Source organism: Quercus lobata, chromosome 4 (genome assembly GCF_001633185.2).
Source record: "Quercus lobata isolate SW786 chromosome 4, ValleyOak3.0 Primary Assembly, whole genome shotgun sequence".
In the NCBI taxonomy this organism is placed as follows: Eukaryota; Viridiplantae; Streptophyta; class Magnoliopsida; order Fagales; family Fagaceae; genus Quercus; species Quercus lobata.
In genome coordinates, this window is record NC_044907.1 from 83,671,548 (window position 1) to 83,692,490 (window position 20,943).

Sequence of the window (20,943 nt, forward strand, 5' to 3'; positions counted from 1 at the left end):
GGGTTAGGTTTCCCGTGAACCCTTTCTTACTCAATACATTTAGGTACTACAGGCTGTGCCCCGACCAACTTCCTCCCAATTTTTACCGAGTAGTTAGTTGTGTCAGTAGGTTGAACCATACATTCGATTTGCAATTAAACGACCATGATATAAACCACATATACAGTTTGTGTGGGAATAAGAGTACCAACTATTACTTAAAAGTTAGAGATACGCGGGTACGACTGATATCATGCCTACCTGACTCTAATAGGAATTCAATTGAGGAGTTCGTCCGGGTGCGCGGCAATTGGTTTGCCGGAGAAATCCCCTACCCCCTCTCACGACGTGAAGTGGGTTCATATTGATCTCTAACTTAACTCTCTTTCCACTTATGGTTGTTTTATTTATTTGAATACTGACACTGTCTTTCCACTTATGGTTGTTTTATTTATTTTTATTTTTTTTGTAGATGGCAAAGCGTTTGTCCCGAACATCAGAGTAGTCCACGTTAGGGATCTAAACTTTGTACTCAGGTCTGAGATATTCGTTCAATGGGACGGGCAACTCCGAGTGTCCCATCTAATCCTCGAAGTCAAACCCGTGTACTCTACCTGGTAACCTTTCAAGCAAGCGCTTTTGGTAGACAATCCCCTCCTATCCTACATTGATGTTCGGCATGCAAATTTCCTTCCGCTAAAATTCATAGTGGGAGAAGCTTGGGACCTTGGTCAGCGATATACTTGTTCGAACGAGCTTGTGCCATTGTGGGATGAATTGGCAAAGCGTGTGTCCCGACATCTCCGAGAACTTGCTCAGGCGCCTGTTGAGAACGAGGCTCTTGTCCAAGAAGAACCCACCCAACCTGAAGAACTCGCTGAACCCGAGGCTCTCGTGTAGGTAACCGAGCAAGCAGCCGTTGATCTTACTAACCTTTCTGACACTAAATCTAACCATAATGGAGACATGGTGACCCGGAAGACCATGACCATTGATCGTTTTGTGCCCGGTGCAAGGTAGACCATGCAGCATCAACCACCTCAAGGCCGAGGTCAGACGCCTCCCACCCCCACCTCCTCCCTAAATCTGACGAACCTAAAAAGGGCAACGTGTTGCCGAGCAAACTTCTACCGGTCCGAGAGAATTTGTAACCTAGACTCCCCCCCAGCCATCTAGGGGTATTGTCATTCAGGAGCCACAGACTCAGGTTGGGGCGAGCGTGGCGTCCTCTTCCCAAGCAGCTCAGGCATGGCAGCCCAAGTTTCAGTTGGATGGCAAGCTACTCCCTGTGAGCGCTAGTGTACGGGTGTAGGAGAAAGGTGAAGGGGGTTGTGTTGCCCCAAGTTTGGTGCACGGCCTTCTTCTGCCTAAGGACGTGCACGCTTTTAAGGAAGGAACGGAGAAGTCTATGGGAAGAAGGCTGCAATGGCATACTATTGCTGTAATCTTTCATTTACTAATTTCTTACTAACCCTTATATGTATTTATTATTTTATTTAATTCTTTTTTTATTGCCGTACTAACTCCTGCTGTTTCATTAGGCTGCTCAACTGGCTCACACCCTTGATGGGCGTTTAAAGGAACTTTCTGAGAATGTTGATCGGGAGAAAGCTGCTAAGGAAACGATTGTCAAGACAACAAAGGAGAAGATAAAGGCTACTGATACTGCTAAGAAGAAAGCTGTTGCTATGGAGAAGGCTAGGGCGCTGGCGGAGAAAAGGTCCACGGAACTCTTGGCGAAGCAAAATGAAGCAAATCTAAAATTAGCCGAAGCAGTGAGTCTAAATACTGCTCAAGCCGAGGAACTTGTCTACTTGAGAGCGACTTTGGAGGCTTGTGAAGAGAAATGGTATAATGAAGGATTTGCAAACGCCGAGAATTCTGTGGAGCCGGTTATGAATCAGGCTCGGAGGCTGGGTTTCGAAGTTGGTTGGTTTGTTGCCTTGCAAGCCTTGGGGGTCCTTAAAGATTCGGTGCCCATTGACGAAGAAAAGATGGTAAGCATAAGGGAGCTGATGGAGTAGATAGACGCTCATGTAGAGTTAGATGATATGGAAGCCACTAGTATCCCCCGTGCTAGTGATCAGCCCAGTAGGGATATTCTTCATCCCATAGTCAACCAGCAGCAGGCCGAGACAGCCGCCTGGATAGAACCTGCAAACCCAACGACTTAACAGCCGGACCGAACCCTTGTCGCTTATATTTATTTTTCTTATCTTTACATATTTTATCCCATTCAGTTAATTCACCTACGTCACCAAGTTGTGGTGATTGAACAATTACTTTCTTTGACGGGCATAACTTATATATGGTCACTGGGTTTGGTGACGAAACATTGGTTTTATTTTTGTGTTGACTTTGTTGGAGTAGTGGTTTATTTGCCGCACATTTGCTTTAATCATACTCATGAATGCTTAGTTACCACGTTATTTTCTTCGTCATGCTTTTCTATTTTCCATGCATGTATTCTTTTCTATTTTCCATGCATGTATGCTTTTTTAATGATTGGGTTTCGAAGATCGCTTTTGGGAAGGCTTGATGGCCGAGGCTACTTTGTAGGGTAAAATAGGTTAAGCCCTCAACCATTGGAAATCTTGCTCATCATATTTGCTCTCTAAAGAAGATGTACAACAAGTTTTTGCCCTTAAGATATTTTTTAGTATATGGTTTCCACCTGCTCGATGATAACAATCAAACTGGGAATCAGGTTTCTGCCCTTAGGATATTTTCAGTATAAGGTTTCCACCTGCTCAGTGATAACAATCGAACCGATAATTAGGTTTCTGTCTTTAGGATATTTTTTAGTATAAGGTTTCCACCTGCTCGGTGATAACAATCGAACTGGATATTAGGTTTCTGCCTTTAGGATATTTTCAGTATAAGGTTTCCACCTGCTCGGTGATAACAATCGAACCGGGAATCAAGTTTTTTCCCTTAGGATATTTTCAGTATAAGGTTTCCACCTATTCGGTGATAACAATCGAACCGAGAATTAGGTTTCTGTCCTTAGGATATTTTCTGTATAAGGTTTCCATTGCTTGGTGATAATAATCGAACCGGGAATCAGGTTTTTGTCCTTAGGATAAACTGCCCTAGTCTTTTTAGTTTCCTCTATACTTGTTAGCTGGCAATAGTAAATAAGTAATAATAAAATTGAATACAATTGCAACAAGAAGTCTCATCATCATATTAGCTAATGAAATGTACATATTCGGATTTACATTTCCATGCACAGATAGTCAGTGATAAAACTTCTTAAGATTATGGACATTCCATGGCCGGGGAAGTGACCTCTCATCAAAGTCTTCTAAATAGTACGGTCCCGTGCCCGTGATGATAGTAACTCTGTACGGTCCCTCCCAAGCTTGGGCTAACTTCCCAGTATTTATATCTCGCATATACCCCACGACTTTCCTCAGCACCAAGTCTCCAGCACTAAACTCCCAAGTCTTTACATTTCGGTTGTAACGTTGGGCAAGTTTCTAATAATACTCCGCTAGTCGTATAATAGCCGCTTCTCGGCATTCTTCCAACTGATCCAAACGTTCTACCATTAGCTCATTGTTTTGGGTGGGATCAAATCTTACAACTTGTGCACTGCATAAGTTCACCTCGGTCGGTATCACGACTTCAGCACCATACGTTAAGGAGAACGGAGTCTCCCCATTGGACCTCCTAGGGGTTATTCAGTAAGCCCACAAAACGTTAGGTAGCTCTTCTGCCCACCTTCCCTTTTCCACCGTCCAATCTTTTCTTCAACCCGTTCACAATTGCCTTATTGGTAGCTTCAACTTGGCCATTACCCTGCGGATATGCTGGAGTGGAATACTTGTTTTTGATGCCGAGATCACTACAAAAAAGCGTGAAAAGCTTTACTGTCAAACTGTAGTCTGTTATCTGATATTAGCGAGTCCGGCACCCTAAATCTCGTAAATATGTTTTTCGACACAAACTTTTTGATGTCTACATCTCGGATATTAGCTAAAGCCTCCGCTTCCGCCCATTTCGTGAAGTAATCAACTGCCACAAACACGAACCTACAATTGCCTGTTGCCTGGAGAAATGGGCTGAGAATATCTAGCCCCCATTATGCGACCGACCATAGGCTGTTGATGGGATTTAGATGACCTGTTGGCTGGTGGATCAAGGGAGTATGCTTTTGGCACCGTTCACATTTACGAACATATTCGGCGGCATCTTTCTGCATCTGCGGCCACCAAAATCCCTGAGTCATCACACGGTGTGCTAGTGAGCGTCCTCATACATGACTGCCACACACCCTGTCATACAACTTGGACAGAAGTTTCATTTACTTTCTCGGGGTGCAAGCATGAGAGGTACGGTCCTCCAAAAGACCTCTGGTATAACTTGCGATCTGCTGACAACCAATATCGAAAAGCCACTCGACGGATCTTGTTAGCCTTTTTTTCATTATCAAAACTCGATCTTCAGCCAAAAGGTCAATGATCGGGTCCATCCAACATGGCTTGGTTGCTGAAATCATGGCAATGTCAGCCCTAGTTGTACTAGCATTATCTGCCACACTAATACTTGGCTCTCTTATAAGCTCTACTTTGATTAGCCGAGGAACCTCCTTGGTCATTGACGACGCTAACGTAGCTAGGGAGTCAGCGTGTCTGTTCTGCGCCTGGCCCACTTGGGCCACCTTCGTCGTACAAAACTTGTTCATGATTTGCTTTACTGCCTACAAGTATGCTTTCATCCGAGAATCCCGGGCCTCAAAGCTGCCTGGACTTGGTTAACAACCAGCCGAGAATCTAAGTTAATCTCTACGTCCCGGGCGCCCATGCCTAATATGGTCCTTAATCCAGCAAGAGAGGCCTCGTACTCAGCCTCGTTATTAGAGGCTTTAAACCCCAATCTGAAAGAATGCTCCAATCGTATTCCTTCCGAAGTAATTATGACAATTCTTACACCAGCCCCCATGGCACTCGAAGCACCGTCTACAAACACTCTCCATGGGCGATTCTCTACATGACAGACTATCTTCTCGCCGTATTTTGGAGAAAACTCCGCAACGAAATCAACAAGGACCTGGTCTTTCACCGAGCTTCGCGGCCTGTACCGTATGTTAAAGGAACCTAGCTGGGTCCCCCATTTAGCTATTCGACTAGTGAAGTTTGATCTCTTCAACAATGACTGCAAAGGATACTTAGTCAAGACAAATACAGTATGAGCCTGAAAATAATGCGGCAACTTCCTCATAGCGTGCACTAGAGCTAACACCAGCTTCTCCAAAGGTAGGTATCTTGTCTCGGCATCCACCAGAGTTTTGCTGATGTAATACACTGGTTGCTGTAGTCCTCGGTCCTTTAACAGTACGGCACTCACGGCATTATCGGACACTGAGAGATACATGAATAAGTCCTCCCTGGACTCTGGGGCCGTTAACATAGGCGCTTGCATCAGATAATCCTTCAAATCTCAAAAGGCTCTATCACACTCCTTACTCCACTGAAATCATTTCCACTTCTTCAGAAGTTGATAGAATGGTCGGCAGCAATCAACGAATTTAGAGATGAACCGATTAAGTGCAGCTAACATCCCAATCAATACTTGCACCTCTTTTGGATTGCTTGGTGGCTTGAGACGATGCACGGCTTCGATTTGATCGGGGTTGGCATCTATTCCCTGATTGGTGATCAGATACCCTAAGAACTTACTAGCCTCCACACCAAAAGTGCACTTCTCAGCATTTAGGCGCAACTTATGTAGCTAGAGTACCTCAGCGTTGGTACGTGGCCCCAACATTTTTCAATCCAAATGGCATCATATTATAATGACAGTTGGCATCCGGGGAGATGAATGCAGTTTTTTCTCGGTCCTCAAGTGCTAGGGCAATCTGATGATACCCCTGAAAGGCGTCCAAGACGCTCATCCTTGGGTGTCCGTATGTGGCATCTACCAACTGGTCGATCTTCGGCAAAGGGAATGGGTCTTTTGGGCATGCCCAGTTTAAATCCATGAAATCTACATAAACCCTTCATTTTCCATTCTTCTTCTTCACTACCACGGTATTTGCTAGCCACTTCGGGAAGAAGATCTCCCTTATTACCCCAGCTTCCTTTAGCCTTTGGACTTCCGATTTTACCACGTCAACATGCTCCTTGGCCGCTCTCCTTGGCTTCTGCTTCTTTGGGGGGAATGATGGGTCCACGTTAAACTTGTGAACAATGAACTCGAGGTCCACCCCGGGCACTTCATATGAACTCCATGCAAACACATCCATGTTTTGCATAAGGAATAACAACATTTCTACCTTATCCTGGTTCTTCATGCTCATTCCTGTTTGAAAATACTTGTCAGTATCCGGTAAAATTTTAACCTTCATTAGCTTCTCGACACAACTAGCTCTCACTTCTTCTCGAGGCTTCTGTAATTGCTATAATGATGTCTCTTTAGTGGTTTCCTTCTGTTCAATCTGCTTGCCCTTTCAATTAATTGTGGCAACTAGGCATTGCCTAACCACTTGCTGGCTTCCTCGTACTACGATAACACCCTGCTCAATAGGAAATTTAACCTTCACGTGCAAGGTTGACGGAATAGCCCCCATTGCGTGAATCCATGGCCTTCCCAAGATCGCTGTGTATAGGGAGAATGAACTGACTACTGTGAAGGTCACCAACACTTCTTTACCTTCGAAGTTTACAGGAATGGAAATTTGACCCTCGGGAATTACCACCCTTCCATCGAACGAGACCAACGGCATATCATACTTTGTCAAGTCCTGATTTTTTAATCTGAGCCCTTTGAATAGGTCCGGGTACATTACGTCAGCCCCGCTTCCCTGGTCTATCATTACCCTTTTCACTAGGAAGCTGCTTATCCGCGCCGTCACTACCAACGCATCATCTTGCGGTTGAATCTTTCCTTCTAGATCCTCCTCGTCAAAAGAGATGGGCACCCGACCAACTTTTATTTTCTTTTCGAGGGGTTTTTCTCCCAAGCAATTCTTCTTGGGTGCCACTATCAACATCCTTCTTCTGGTTATAGTCGCACCCTTCGGGGTAGCATGGATGACCTTAATCACCTGTAATGGCGGTGGGAGAGGGTTCCCTTTTTACTGAGTGCCATAACCAGCATCCCGATTTTCGGAGTCCACTACGAACTCTTTCAGGTATCCTGCCTTCACTAGTTGCCCTAGGTGATCTTTTAATACTCAGCATTGCTTGGTGGTGTGCCCCTTATCCTGCGGTATGTACAATACAAATTTTGATTCCTCTGAGACGGGTCGCCCCCTATCTTGTTCGGCCACCTGAAGAATGGTTCATTCTTAATCCGGTCTACGATCTTGTGTACCGGCTCCTTGAACCCCACGTTCACCCCTCCCATTTGTGCTTCCAATTCCTACATCCTGAAATCCTTTCGTGGTTTCGGGGGAAAAACGTCCTGTCGAGAACGATTTAGCAATGGGGCCTTGCCCTTATTCTGCAGCCGATCGTCTTTGAGGCATTTATACTCCTCAATACATCTCATGAGTTGCCTCATATCCTCGGAAGGCCTTTTTGTCAACGACTCCCGTAGTTCAGAATCCTCGGGCACCCCATCCTGAAAGTGCTTGCTGCAATCTTCTCGTTACCCCCACCAATTTTATTGTAAAGCTCCCAATACCGACTGGCATAACTCCGAAGGGTTTCGTTAGCCCTCATCTTTATGGATAGTAACGCGTCCACCAGTTATGGCACCCGACTACATGTCACAAACCGAGCACTGAATTCTTGGATCAATTTGGCAAAACTGTGAATGGAACCTTTTCGCAACCCATTATACCATCTTAATGTTGTGGGCCTGAGACTTGAGGGAAACACCTTACACATCAACGTATCGTTATGTATGTGCAAAGACATCATATGGATATAATGATTGACGTGTTCTACCGAGTCCGTTTTCCCATCGTAGGAGTTAAATAGTAGTCATGTAAATCTGCTCGGCATCGGGGCCCATTCAATGTCATTTGAGAATGACAATTGAGCGGCTCTTCATAAGGCGCGGCTCATAGCATCCATAGCAACGTTGTAGGGTCGTCGCTCCTCCGGGGAATCTGATTCTCGGTCAGCATATCCACGTGAATGTGAACGATCCTGGCGTTGACGCGACTCTCGAGAATGGGAGCGGTTCCTACGTCGACGTGATTCTCAAGAAAGTGAACGGTCTCAGTGTTGATGGGAACTAAACTGGCTGGATCCCTCCCCACCTCGATTTCCCACACTACCGTCCCCCCTTTCCCGGTTATCTCGTTCCCTTCTCTGGCACCTACCTCTTGCCTCCAACTCCAAATCTCTCACCAGTCAGCACAATCGCTCTAGCTCCTGATCTCTCTCATCAAATTGCATGTGCCCTAAGGCACCTGACATTGTCCGGTGAGTTTGATATGACCCCTTCCCAAGGCCAGACTCTTCCTCTTCTCGCTCTCGCTCCCTATCCTCACGTCTTTTTTGTCTTCTCTCCCGCCATGTGGATTCACGAGAAGACCCCACAGATCCCCTTTTAGCGTGGCCTCCTGAACGTCCTTCAGACATTTTCCCGTGCGTGAGTCTCAATCGAACCACAGCTTCATAGAAAAGCCCCATGGTGGGCGCCAATTGTGCAAGCCTAAAATGAGGCTTTTAGGCCTGACCTCACTTGGGCTCATAACATATTTGTAAAGTGGGTTTAGGATTTCTTACTTTGGGTTGTTTCGGCATAGAGACTCAGTGAAGCTGCCTCTCTCTCTCTCTCTCTCTCTCTCTAAATCACTCTTTTTCCTCTACTCTCTATTTCCTTGAGAACCTTTCAACAGCCTTCTTTCTCCTCCATCTTCTCATATTTATAGCTCTAAATTAGTGGAGAGATCATTATTACTATCATGGTTAGTGCAATAAGGGGTCCAATATCCTTAGTCGTAAGTGGATGGTTAGGTGAGAGTAGAGTGTGGTGAGAGTGGCCTTGGAACTTGGTTCCCACTCCAATAGACATGCTCAACAACGATGTTTCCTAAGGTACTGCCGGGTATACGAAGGATGGTGTTTGAACGTTATTCTTTCTTTGTTGTTCGGGAATGGTTTGCCGAGCACGTACCAGGTGACAAAACTTGGGCTTGCAATTTGTGTGGGTTCAGGATGGGGTTTTAGGTAGAAAGAGATTGGGGACATGGGCCAAGCTGCTGGGCCTGAATTCAAGGCCCAAATAGATCTGGGTACCACGATGCCGTACAGGACTCTTTTTGATATATTGTTAATTCTCATTAGTAAAACAAATTTTTTTAGTATGGCCAATTTTGTCAATTCAATAAATTATTACAACTCCACCAATAAATGATTTAATATCACCACCATTTAAGAATGTCATGTGATTAAGGTGATGTAATATAATTTGTAATTTTAGATTACAGTAATGTTAAGAAAAAAAAAAAATATTGGACAAAATTTAGCTACAAAATCGGTTGTAGCTTAAGGCTACAACCTTACTCAAACAAAGTTACATATATCTAATTATTAAATTACAAACAAAGTATATAAACTATAAAGTGATGGGTCCCAAATAATATTATCACTAATATTACCGATTCAAATAACAATCACACAAATATTTATGTAGAAAACTATTTTTCCTTGAAGAGAAAAATCACAAGACAAACTCTAAATCAATTTATTATTATCAAATCAATTACAATAATTCTCAAGTTTATGCCTAACTTGAGATTCACTAAATACAATAATAAATTCTCTAGTATATGTTTCACGGCTAAAAAAAATCTTCTTGTTTTCTTGTTTCACTAAATACAATAATACAAGGTTTACCGCATAGTTAAAAAGAAGATAGCCAAAAGAGTTTTGTATGTTGAAATAAACAAAAGAGAGCAAAGTGTTGCCATATTTGAGAAAAATAATTAGTGTGTGTGAGAGTAAAAAAAAAGGGGGGCAGGAGGGGGGTGGGGGGGATTTTCTTTACTTCTTTCTGGCGTTGTTAATTTGTTTCATCCATCTAATTCTTAAATCACAAACTAAGCTCTGATTATTTTGATTAATGGAACCAAAATAAAAAAGGATAGATATACCTTTTTCAAGTCTGATTGTTTGAAGCTTTGAGGAGAATCGTGGAATTGAGAGAGTGAGAGCAACTCTGTAAGACAAGCACTGGCCGGGATAGACTATAGAGACTGGAAAGGAGAAAGAAACAGCGAAACAGATAGAGAGAAGAAAGTAGTAACTGTCATTGCGTGCATGTATGGGTGTGTTGGTTGGGAGAAGGAATCTGGTATCAAATGATACCATGTTCGAGGTATCAAAATCCAATAAATATATCTATCTTTTATCTCATTGTGTGCATCAGATATGGGTGTGTTGGTTGGAGTGATTGCAACATGACCATTGCCCGGTCGTATCTCATCATATATCTTTCTAGAAGTGGACTTTGAACTTGACGTTCGAATAATTCTATGTTAAAAAATATATAATATTATATAGTTAGTAGATTCGGAGAGTATGAAAGTTACATTATATCAAATTTATTCTTTATATATATATATATATATATATAAAATTTTAATCCATCTATAACGTATATCGTTATTATTTATTCATTTTTATCAATTGTCATTCCAATCCACGAGACCCTTCCACGACAATTCTTTGTAGGATCCCAGTCATGATGTCCATGATCAATAAGCCATTCATCTCTAATTCTTAAGATACTATCATCATGTGAAAATCTTTATTAGGGGGAGAATTTAAACCTCTTCTTATTATTAGGGACAATAGTTTAAGTAATGATCCTCATGACATGACACTATAGATTGCTAGATCTAAAAAGTAATCTGAATTACCAAATGGACTCTCTCTCCATTTTAATGCAATGGAGAGGATATTGTTATAAACCATACTATTTCTTGGCATTTTTATGTTCTTTTTAATTTATTTGATAAATGAGCCAAACTCAAAGCTAAGTTTAAGCTCAATTATATATTAAACAAGCCAAGCCAAATTTAATTATTAATTATTAGCATTGACTTGTGATGAGATCAGCTTTAAGGATGTGACCAACCTCGCATTTGTTCAACAAAAAAAAAATGAGGTTGAACATAAAATTAATTTGTTGATGAATTTAAAATAATTCATATTCTAAATAAAATTAGATGAACAATTCTAATTTAAATTGACTATGCTCGGCTCATTTACAACCTGAGAGAGAGAGAGAGAGAGAGAATATAGCAGTTGCAGAATAGTGTTAAATTGCATAAAAAAACCCTTCATATTTGTCTTTGTTAAGGTTCTCTTCTGAATAGCATATTTTAATTTCTTACTTCTGACACTAGTTATAGAGAGATAAATTAGTACAGTTTGTTCTTGTGCCTTCACTAGGATCTTGTTGATGCCATATTTGTTGGGGGTTGGTGGTTATATTCAATATTATTCAAATGTCTTGCAACAAATAATTGTCACATTATTTTGGGTGTAGTTAGTTTGTGCCTCACAATGCTGAAATTTTTTTAATGTTTGATTTTGAATCATGAGATCTGACTATGCTATTTCTAAGTGTGATAAATGCAATTAGATGGCCTAATATATTTGATGAAATGGCCTTTGGCATTGATTTTTGAGTGCGCGGCACTGCTGGGCTTGTTTCACAGTCAGATTACAAGGCTCAAATTCAAGTCACTCCTTTTCTCTAATTCCCACCACACACCACGCCGCCACAACCACCCCCACCCCCCCCCCCCCCCCCCCCCCCCCCCCAAAATGTCTGCAGGTCTAGATTACGCTTTAGAATGTAATAGATTTTTAGATTACCTTTTATTTGCAAAGTTTAGAATTTCCTTGAACAACCTTCTAAGCTTTGAAATAGAATTGCTGTTTTTCATCACTTCAAGTTAAATAGTCCAGTACATAAAAAAGAACTAGTGATTGAGCTTGTACAATGCCTCTTTGCACTAACTTCATCAAATTGTAATTTGTAATTAAGAAAGTCAATCAACTGTAGGAATTTTAATAGGGAAGCTGTCTCCGGATTTTATCAACTTGCTTTGAGAAAATTTTTACATTTGTTAACACCCTGCATCATGGTTCCCATTTTGAGCCTTATATCGGTGATATATTTTTTCAAGCGGTTGGTTATATTAAAAAGGCAACACACAACACAAATATTTTAGCTGACAAATACAGTTTTAACTTTTAAGACCCCACACACACCAAAATATTAGTAGAAACCTAAAGTGCAAGCTGCTAACTACCCCACACAGTAAACACATCCAAGTGGGGACCAAGTTATTTCAAAATAATAAATTTGCATGCGAAGATGTTCTACGTACAGACAAATAAAGTAGATTATCCACACACAAAATATTAAATATATATATATATATATATATATATATATCATCTTAAAGCATTTAATCTCACCTATCAGTCAACGTAGTCATGACTCCAACGTAAACAAACAAAATGAAACAAAGTTACCAACTTTAAAGAGAAAAAGTCATCAGCTTTAAATAATACACAACAAAATCAAAGACAAAACCCAAAACTAACTATACCCAAAATAACACAACTCAAACTGAAAAGTGAAAAAGAACTTACGTAAAGTCTAGGTTGCACGGACACGCCATTTTTGGCGTCGTGTCGGTGTCGTGTCGGTGTCGGACACCGAAACGGGTACGACTCGCCGGATTCCGGTGTCCGGCGAGTGTCCTCTTTTTTTTTTTTTTTTTTCGTTTCTCCGACGCGGCACCGACGCGGCTCCGACGCATCCGACACGCCAGCAGTGAAGGAAAAAAAAAAATCACAGATTTTGAGTCTGAGAAGTCATTTTAAGAAACCCACCTCTCAAGTTCTCAACCCACCCTCCCTCTGACCTCTGCCGCTGCCCACTGTCCCTCGCCGGAGCTAGATCAGGCCGATCGGCGAGCTCCATAGACGTCGAGTGACGCCGTGCCCTGTCCCTTCCAGCGATCTCTCTCTCTCTCGGCGTGGACAACAGGTCGACGACATCGACCTCCTCTCTCTGTTTTTTTTTTTTTCTTTTTTGTTGGTTCTCTCTTTCAGATATCAATTTTGGTGTACGCAGTACTGTACTCACTTAGTTATAAGTTATTTATTTTTTTTTTTTTAATTAATCCCACCCTCACAGTTATCACAGTTAATGTATTTTTTTAGTCAGTCTTTTGTTTTGTCTTATAAATTATAATATTTATTATAAATTTAGTAATTTTTGTTTTAATGTGTCCTGCTATAGTTTTATTTATTAAAGTTAAATATTGTGTATTATTGTACTACTTTGGGTGTTAGTTTACTTATTTGTAATTCTTACATAATTTAAATTTTAGACATAAACATATTTTATGTCTAAAAATATTTAAAAATATGCCTAAATATAAAATATAATTAATTATTTAACCGCCGTGTCCCCGCCGTGTCGTGTCCTTATTTTTCAAAAATTGCCGTATCCCCGTATCCGTGTCCGTGTCGTGTCCGTGTCCGTGTCCGTGTCCGTGTCCGTGCAACATAGCGTAAAGTTGTACTTGGCAGAAGTTGCCTCCTAAAGTGGCAAAGTTGAGTGGAGTCGACAACCCTTTCTCCCTCTCACGAACTCTCGGTCTCTTTCTCTCCCGATCTCTCTCTCTCTCTCTCTCTCTCTCTCCTATTGATCTCTCACTCTCCCTCTTTCCCCATCTTTCTTTCTCCTTCAGTCCCTCAGCCCCTCTAATTTCAAATGAAACCGATATTTGGGCTAGGTAGGGTATCGTATCGATGGGGTGGGGTTTTTTTGTTTTGTTTTTTAGTTGGCAGGGGAACGACGTCGTTCCACTTAGTTTCTTTTCTTTTCTTTATTATTATTTTGCAATTAACGTTTTTCAGTTTTTTAAAATTAAGAAATTAAAAAAAAAGTCCAAAACTGCATCGTTTTGGTTATTAGATGGTAGCAGTTAACAGAAGCTTAATGGAGGACTGAATTGACTCTATTGGAAACAGAGAGGACTAAAATGACAAAACTGAAATTTAGAGGACTGAAATTGTAAAAGGTGAAACTTAAAGAGTCAGTTTTGCATTTTAATCACACATAATTAGTCTAAATATTAGGATGTTTGGGATAAGTAGGGTAAGAGTTTTTTTCTTAATTAGCAGAGGTGTTTTAGTAGGATGAAAAAGGGAAAAAAATTAGTGAAAAAAAAAATGAACATGAAGGATAAAAGAAATGTCTAAATCCTAGGAGTTCTCTTTTGAATTCAAAACAATAGTAGCTGTAAGTGTCCTAGAAGCGTTTGTTTTAAATTTGGTATTCAACATTTATGACCCTAAATCTGAGAGAAGTCACTTTTGATTAATGAGGGTATTTTTAAACCACATAAAAGTCCAGTTCAAAGAAGAGAATCCTATTATAGATAATATAGTTGGATAAATAATAACAAAAAAAAAAATTAGAAATATGAATAAAATAGAAGCAGAGAATGTGTAATAAATGTGGGTATTTAGAGGAAAAAAAAAGAAGGATAAACAGGGTTAGTGAGAGGTGTTTTATTCAGATGAAAAAAAAAGTCTAAATTTTAGGACGTTTGAGATAAGCAAGGTAAGAGGTGTTTAAAAAACAAAAAATTACCAGTGATGTTTTAGTTAGATGAAAAAGGGGAAAAAGCTAAATTTTAAAGGGGGGAGGGGGATGAACATGAAGGATAAATTTTTTTTTCTTTTTTTTAAAGCCTAAATTCTAAGATTTCTCTTTTTTTTAATTCACAACAATAGTAGATTAGGTGTCCTAAAAACATTTATATTAAATTTGGTATTTGAAATTTATGACCCTATTTATGAGAGAAGCCACTTTTTATTAATAAGTGTATTTTTGAACCACATCAAAATCTAGTTCAAAGAGAGGAATCTTGTTATAGATAGTATAGACTAATGCTCAAACCTAGAACTTTAGGCAATTTGACTAAAGTCCAATGCATCTTTTGAAACCTTTCAATAGACAATTGAAAATGGACATCATATCGTCTAATAGGGTGAGGCTTAGATCCAGTGCATGTAGTGCACTGAATCTGTTAAGATGGTAACATGTGTTCAAAAGTGGACACGTATTATAATCTTAACAGCTTTAGTGCAATTGGACACTGGATCCAAACCTCACCCATCCAATAGAACTTTGGACAACATTGTTGTAGGCAAATTCAACTTGTGCAAATGCAATATCCCATTGCTTTGGCTTATCCTAGCAAATACTACGAATTAAATTCCTTATATTTTTAATCATAGCTTTATCTGTCTATCAAACTGAGGATGCTACTTCGATATTATCTAACACATGCAAAATGAAAACGCAATAAGCTAAATATTGTTGTAACTAAACGAAGCGTTAAAGTTAATGAATCAAGGAAAAGAATACCTTTGAAAAATTCTCAAAGAAATATTTTATTTTGGTTTATTGAAAACTAATTTAGAAAAATACATATAAGATACAACCCTTTAGGGTTTCAAACAGTTTCCTCTTGAAATAAAAATTAGGGGAACTTATAAATTACACCTCTAAAGTCTGGTAGTGTTTGAATTTTACACCCTAACATTTTAGAATTTGGATTTAACCTCCTAAAATTTGGGAATATTTGGATTTTACACACTCAAATTTTGAAATTTTAGGATGTAAAATCCGAACACCCCTAAACTTTAGGGAGTAAATCCAAACACTCCTAAAATTAAGGGGATAAAATCCAAATTCTGAAACGTTAGGATGTAAAAATTAAACATCACCAAACTTCAGGAGGTAAAATCCAAATTCTGAAACTTTTAAGTGTAAAATCCAAACACTTCCAAACTTTAAGAGTATAATTTGCGATTTACCCTAAAAAAATTATAAAAAATATCCTTAAATATCATAAGATATCATAAAAGCCTGAAAGACTAAATTACCCAAATAAATTTTTTTTTTCTTTGAGAAACATTTTCATTTTTATTTTTATTTTTAGGAAAAACCCAAAAAAAAAAAGTTGAAATAAAATAACTAAATTTGGTTTTGAAAATAATAGTAACAAACCTAAATTATTTATATGAAGACAAAATGGAAGACATTATCCTTTTATCAACTTATTGTTCTCCCAAAATAAGGGTAAATCATAAATGCATTGGTTTAGATGTTTAGGGCCCGTTTAGTAGGGAAGTTTAAGTAATATTGTTTGTAGTTTTTTGAAATACGTGTGGATAAAAAAATGTATGAAAATATATGTAATGTTATTTAAAAATTGAAAATGAATTGTTTAACAACTCTACCAAACGCACCCTCAGTAAATGCAACTTGAGATGGACAAATGGCAACTCCACCCACAATAGATGTGTAGCCCACATCTCAAAAAGAGACAAATGGCAACTTTTTTTTTTTTTTTTCCTCAAAAAAAAAAAAATCTATTGAAAATGGTAAATTAGAACTTTTGAAGAAAAAAAAAAAACATGAAGAGGATAGCTTCTCTTCAGTTTTGGGGGCTGAGGCTTAAGAAGGACATTGGAACAATGGTATTCCAAATAGATAGCTTTGTGTTACACTCTAGTCCAAGCACAGCAGTAAAATTATTCATAGCAATAGCAGGAGTTCATTGAATAGCTTCGAGCATACAAACTAAGACCTTTGACATATTTCTTCAATTCTTGCTAGGATTGTGACAGGTACGTTCATTACTGCTACCCATTTCGTTTTTCCATCAAATTCTATCTTCTTCTTCTTGTGCTTTTTCTTTGCTTTGTGGATCAGTTGGTGCTGTTTGATAATTTTGTTCAGTCATGTTTGGTTCTTAAGATTTTGTGACCAAAAAAAGAAAAAAATCATCATTTCATTTTTTTTTTTTTTTTTGATGCTTCAATCACTTTGTTGGGTTTTTTTTTTTTTTTTTTTTCATAGAGAAAATGTTGAAAGAGATAAAGAATTCAATTAGTCTCATGTTATATGTCATTTTCATGCTTTGTGGATTACTGTTTTCAACTTTTCTTATTTCTTCTTGTGTTTTCATTTTCTTTTTTTAAAATTTATTTTTGGTTCTCTTGAATCTACTTTTGTTTTCATAACTTTCAGTTCACTTACAAATTGCAATTTGTATGTTTCTGTATATTATATATAGACTCTGTTTGGTTGCTTTGAAGTATGTTGGTCTAATTCCTTACTATTAAAAGTTTGGAACTGAGGCTTGGTTGTTGTAACTCCTTGTTTAGGAAAATAGAAGTCACCTCATCTGTATTGTATTTGAACCCATGACTTACCCCTTCATTCCTAGTTTGTGGGACAAGGAGATTCCATTTGGTCCATAGACTATTGGCATACAATTGTTACAAAATCTCCTGTTTTTTTATCCTAGGATTTTGGATCGTTTATGAAGTTACTCATTATTAATATTTATTTCTTGTTCTCCTGAATTTACATAAATTTGCATCATCTTCAATTACCTGTTTACTTGTTTGCTTTCAATATGTATGTACAGTCCTCAAGGCATCTTTTGGTTGCTATACATGCCACAAAGAGAAGAGATAAAGAATTTTGAATTTTCAAATTTTATTGTTTAAGATAAATGTAAGTCTCGGAAAATCATGATCTAGAATTGTGTGTATGTGTGTGTTTATCAGCTATTTGTTTTCTCAGATACTAGATAACCCATTTTTGTGAATATTATGGATAAGAATATCTACACATTTCATATGATCTCCAATAGGTTTAATTTTGGAGATTAAAACCACCCTCTTTGGTTAGTGGTCCTAGGCAACGATTTTGGAGACATTTCCATTCTCTCCAGTCAGTCTGATGTGTTTCAGCAGTTAAAAATCAAGAGGTGAAGGATACTACATGGATTGGTGAGCATTGTGAAACTCAGTTCTTTGAAAATGAATGAATGATGCTAGTGTAATCACTTTAATGTATGTTAATGGGCACACCAGTAAAAACAATGCGACGCTATCCCTATGTGAAATGTCTCAGTCCTTTGATTTTTCTTTTTCTTTTTAATTCTGTTTCAAAGGTTGAAATATTTCTCCCTCTCTCTCTCTCTCTCTCTCCTTCTAGATGGACAGTTAATATTTTTAAAGAAAATCTTTAGGTTTGAATTTGATTGTGCTTTACCATGGTATTACATTATTATTCTTCATCAATCAACTGGCTAGGATCAGTATTAATGCATCACATTCTTTTCTCATGGTTTGAGGGGATTATATCTTGATATTCATTTTAAGAATATGTTTTTCTAGTTATCTCTTCATGATTTGGTTGTGATTTGCATATTATGTCTTAATAATGGGTAGAGAAATTGAAGGATGGTTCTTCCGGTTGCACTTTAGTTATATTCAGAGATCAAAACCACAAGCTTCAAATGGCAATACAATCTAAAAAAAAAAAAACAAAAACAGAGCTTCAATAGTAACACTGTATAAGTTTCACAGTAGCACATATACTAAGTATACGTTCTGCATCTAGAAAAAGAGGTAATACTATTGCATTTGCTTTTTTTCTATCTTCAGAAACAGTATATAAAATACAGATGCAGAGGAATTGATTCTCACTTGCTCTTCAGAGAGTCTAAAAGTTTCCATGAAGTAGTTATTCCTCATTTTCAGAATTTGAGGTAACTAGGCAAGAGCAATTATATATGGTTGCATGAGAAACAAGGAGAAACCCAAAGGAACAACCATGATTGTAGAAAATGCGACCGTAAAATTGATCCTTTCATTTCAATTTTAAACAAAACAATACCCAGCCAGACTACTCTTTCAGAATAATGTTCATGAACATTAAGGATATTTGTAAATAAATTCATATAAGGATACATATGTAACCAAACAATACAAGTCACACGGGCGCCAGTGCTCACAGTAGGTGAATATTACCAGTTTGAATGGGACCCTTGAAGATAATTTGTACGCATATCTCACCGGGTGGTGTAGTAACAATTTGCCACAATGAAGTATTTTCTGAGTTTGCTTGCATTATCCCATGCGATATTGTCTGCCATCTTTAGTTATTAGATAAATTTTGAAGGTGAATACTATTGAGTTAGAAAAGGTCATTGAGAACACTGTGTACCATTATCTCACTTGTGGTGCATTGTCCGTTACACTAACAGAACATTTATTTTTCTGATTTGTGTTGCACTATTTTATGTGATGTTGTCTACCATCTCTACTTAAGGACAAAAGCTTCATCAATGAGATGTCACCTGAATGTCTTGTGTAGTTCTTATGCCTAGTTCCTAACACTATATCCATTGTTTCTCTACTATAATGATATTTATTTCTTCTTTATTTACAGCTTGGTTCATACGTAAAACATGTCGCTGCTTCGACAAGTTTGGAGGAGCCTCTACTTTGGGTTCCCATACTGGCCAGATTAAGTAGTACGGGGGCATCTTTGCAAAAGGAAGATTCAACTGGTGATTTGAAAAATAATCAGGGTTATATGGTGTTTCTATGTTAATAACTTGTATTCATAAATCTCTCTCTCTCTCTCTCTCAATGTGCAATTTGTACATGAATATCTACATTTACTTCTTTAATGTGTTTGTAGAGTAGTCATTGTTTATATGTGCATGCATACAATGTACTTAGGTACTAAGATATCTTAACTATCTCAGCCATAAGGGTCATGATATGCTTGCACCTTTCACAGCTGGGTGGTGGTGTACTGATTTGAATCCTTTGGTTATAGAAAGGTCTGAGGTATTGTCAAATATTTGCCTAAGCTATTAATAAGTACTATGTTCTTAGTTTGTGCTTCATGATTAAGGAAAACAGACCAAGTAATCAGTGAAACATTTGCTTCTCAGTTAATCTGTTGCTCCTGCATTTTGGCGGTTAGTCTTTTCACTGTTTGAAGTGAGTTGGTCATGTCCATTTCAGTTATTAAATTGTTACTTTCTCGGGGTCAAAATTTGTTAAAGAAAGAAGGGGAAAAATTAGGGAGGGGGGTGGAGATGGGGGTGGAAAGCATTCTTTGTCTCATATTACATGGGGATTTTGGTTGGAGAGAATCAATAGGGCTTTGGTAGGGAAAGAGATGTATTGGCAAGATTAAACTGAATCTCTTAAAAATTTGTATAAACAGGTTTTTTGTTCATCCTTCTCTAAAAATTTGTATCGATGTTTAAAACTTCAGGGAATGATTTGTATTCCACTTCATTTTTCTTTCTTCCTTGTTGAGTTTGTTCCCTTCTGTATACTTCCTGTGTACATGGGTTGTGCCCCCATTTCTGGCACTTTCTAATATCATTTTTGCTGTTTAACTATGAAGAAAGGTCTGATGTGTAAAAAGAGCTGAGACACCTAATTCTGGTCATGTACATAAAAATATTCATATACACACATGTTATTTTTCATCTATATGATCAACTTGATTGGCGGTTTCAGGGTTGCTATGTTTATGACATCAATGGGAAAAAAAATATCTTGATTCTCTTGCTGGTCTGTGGTGCATTACATTAGGTAAACATAAAATATTTGAAGTCATTGTTTCTCCCTCCCCCCAGTCATGTGTTGAAGGTATTTTCATATGCTTTTAAGACGTTGCAATAATTTTAATATTAAAAAGGTGATAAAAGGGTCATAATAAGAACCAAATATGTGTTTAACAGTGCTGCTTGGACAGTTCCTTCATATATTACCATTTCATGATGAAGTTAAGGAAAGATAGGTAAATTGCAATGTTTAGTTCTACATTAGTAGAGGTGAAATTTTTTTGTAACAAAGCATGTTGAACAAGGTCATTGCAGTGACGTAACAAAGTAGTAGTAAGGTGCATGAAGTGGTGAGTGCATTGGGGGTATTTATATGATCATAAAATACCAATTAAGTTGATGGGATGGAATTCTGGGCTTTAAGAAGCAAAATATTTAGAAAATGAACTTTGTCAAATTGAGTATTTAGATGTATGAGTGAGAATCCCAAGACGGATACGATAGGAAGCATAGTGGTTGAGTGCCCTTTCTCCACGTTTCTCTCTTCTTTGCTCACCCTGCTT

At 38.4% G+C, this 20,943-nt stretch overlaps 1 long non-coding RNA gene across 4 annotated transcripts; it reads left to right on the forward strand.

Annotated features, from left to right (window-relative positions):
• Positions 1 to 16,405: 16,405 nt before the first annotated feature.
• Positions 16,406 to 19,653, forward strand: LOC115983306. Of its 4 annotated transcripts, none has more exons than XR_004090001.1 (3): positions 16,406 to 16,619; positions 17,654 to 17,792; positions 19,240 to 19,653. It is a non-coding gene; the product is annotated as an uncharacterized LOC115983306 (long non-coding RNA). The 4 variants fall into 4 exon arrangements; XR_004090002.1 differs by having other exon boundaries at positions 17,692 to 17,792; XR_004090004.1 differs by having other exon boundaries at positions 17,701 to 17,792.
• The last annotated feature ends 1,290 nt before the right edge of the window (positions 19,654 to 20,943 follow it).